The sequence below is a fragment of the Desmodus rotundus genome, chromosome 5, assembly GCF_022682495.2.
Source record: "Desmodus rotundus isolate HL8 chromosome 5, HLdesRot8A.1, whole genome shotgun sequence".
Classification (NCBI taxonomy): Eukaryota; Metazoa; Chordata; class Mammalia; order Chiroptera; family Phyllostomidae; genus Desmodus; species Desmodus rotundus.
Genome location: NC_071391.1, coordinates 79,595,484 through 79,598,201, shown reverse-complemented (window position 1 = coordinate 79,598,201; position 2,718 = coordinate 79,595,484). Strand labels below are relative to the sequence as shown.

Sequence of the window (2,718 nt, the reverse complement as noted above, 5' to 3'; positions counted from 1 at the left end):
CCTCATACCAACATACCAGAAGTCCCAACTCTGACTCATATTGTTTTTTGTTTTTTGTTTTTTTTGTAAAACTGGGCCATTTTAATGTTCTTTACAATAAAAAAAATAGTTCTCTTGATGGCTGCAGACATATAAGCCATTGTAATATTATAGTATTCAGAAACATCACAGTCAGGTTTTCCTGACTGGTGCATAGTCTTCAATAATTACCAGGAATTACTTGTATGAAACTGCTGTCAAACCAGTAAGACTGCATTTATACACCCATCATTTTCAGGATTATTGGTAAGCTGGGCATATTTTCCTCAAATAACCTTGCCTCCTTGTGTCACAAGGCCCAACTTGCTCACATTCACTTCAATGACAGTATAATTGGTAATAACACCTGAAGTTGTATAAAGTGGAAATGAGGGATTCTCCTTTACACCAAGTATTGGTAGACAAAAGGTGGCTTTCAGTTCAGGATGTGTTACATGGGCCTTCTTGAAACGTAAGCCCATTGGCCTAATGAATCTTTCCTATTTAAGTGTTTTTTGAGTAAAGTCATCCCCAACAAAGTAGACTTCAGTAACCATCCTCTTCCATGCTTTTTTCTTTCTCTTTCCTGTTCGAATACCTTTTAGTACCTCTGTTCCTCCCTGGGCATGAACTTTGGGCAGAGGGACTTCCCATTTTCCCGCTTTCTCTTTTCATTTTTACTTAATCACATTGGAAAGTACTTTAGCTCAGGCCTGTCCCTCTCTGTCCAGTAGATATGCAGGTATTGCTCCTTGTGGAGTCTTTTCATCATTCTTTTGTTTGGTGTTTCTCTTTCATGCATCTTGATAGTCTTTTTTCAGTTGTATTATCTCAGCACGGCACTGTTCATGGTAGAGCTTAGCCTTCAAATCAATCATCTTTTTTAGCTTCTTTGAACATTCATGAGCCTCTCGAACTTCCTTCTTTCTCTTTTATTCATGGTAATCTAAATGATATCCATAGCACTTGCAGCGTAACTCAATATACTCATTTTGTGGCATGGTTACAGCAGCTAGCAGAGGGTGTAGTCCCCCACATGCGAAGAAGCTTTCAACTCTTGGGTCTCAGAGACCCGCAAACTAACTCCATGTACCCTGTGACAGGAAAGACCTCTGACTCATATCTTAAATGATTCTTTTCCCTGCTGTGTAGAGAATAGGAACAGAGTAGAAGCAGTAAATTCTATATTAAAAATATCCATCATCATTATTTATATATGCAACATCTTTAATATAGCCTGATGCACAGCAGTGCTCATAAATATTAGCTTCCTTTCTCAGGAACTTGGTCCTTTGCAAGGATGACTGTCCCCCAATGAGGAGACCCCATGTGCTCAGGATGCCCCCCAAAACTGTTCTTGCTTGTTGACTTCCCATTCTCAACCAAGATTGTCCAACCCCATGATACCCAGTTCACCAACCATCCTGAAAGTAGACTTCTCCTCCTGTTAAGAGACCCCTGAGCTTCCTGTCCACATCTAAACCCACAGTCTCACCTTCCTTCCAACCCCACAGCTTTCTCTCTTTGCTTCAGATTTCTCAGGCTCAATACTTAATATGTTTGCATAAGCACTTGTCAGTTTCACCATAGGTTTTCCTGCCTTCCTGGCTTCACCCTCTTCCTGTATTTATTGCCTGTCCCTGTAAGTGTCATCTCACTTGCCCAGACCACCTGATTCACACTCCCAGATACAACACAGTACCTCTGGCCTCTCATTGGCTTTACTTATATCTTTCAGTTGATCCTAATCTCTGGCTGTTTTTCCAGGACACCTGACCTTGTTCTATACCCTGTTGTTTACTTATACTTGTTGCTGACACACATGCCTGAGTTTCATCCATTATTTATGCCTCTTCTGCTTCCCTACTCAATTCTGGTTCAGGGATTTCTTCATGGGCCTTCAGTATCAAGCCTCTCCCCACACCAACTCTAAATGTGTCACTTAGTTCCAGCTACCAGTTTCTGGCACTCCCCAAACCACTGCTAACCTGTTATCATGTGCTTCTTATCTGGTCTTTTTGTTCTGCTTATCCTACACCAAGTCTCTGTTGTTGTTGTTTGACCTGCTGCCAACATTCCAGAGACAAAAATTTACCTCTATATCTGTTTGTACTAGTATTGACTGACTTTATGTTTTATGCATTGTTCTAGCATTAGGAATAGCACAGAATAACCCAAAACAAAGAGATCTTTAATAGATATCAGTGGTTTTAAAATGAACCAAAATATGTGAAAAAGTGTGAATCAGACTACAATAAAAGGAACTATTATTCCAAGAGTACAAGATCCGTGAGGGCAAGGATTTTATTTTATTTATCACTGTATCCCCAGCACCTAGAATAGTCCTTGACATACAATAAGCTCTCAATAAATATTTGTAGAATGAATGAATGAATGAAAAGGAAGTTTATTAGAGTTCAGCTGACTGCAACATTAGAAGCAAAATATTTTTGCATTCTTACACCAACTAGTCAAGGCTCCTCGATATACTAATTACATCCCTATGGTGTCATAGATTATTTCTAAGACATCATCTCTGTGATCTTAACACCTTTTGAGATGCATTCATTTGTTCTTTCTCCAGTGTCTACCCCCAACTTAAAGGCTTTTTTTTTCTTCAAACTCTACCCAAATCTTTGATATCTTAAAATTTTCTTCAGCATGCTAGATAAAGCTACTCCAACTCTGGACCTAAGTTCC

At 39.4% G+C, this 2,718-nt stretch overlaps 1 pseudogene; it reads right to left on the bottom strand.

The window, feature by feature from the left end:
* Window positions 1-236: 236 nt before the first annotated feature.
* Window positions 237-1,019, bottom strand: LOC112314378 (ribosome biogenesis protein NSA2 homolog pseudogene; annotated as a pseudogene).
* Between the last annotated feature and the right edge of the window lie 1,699 nt (window positions 1,020-2,718).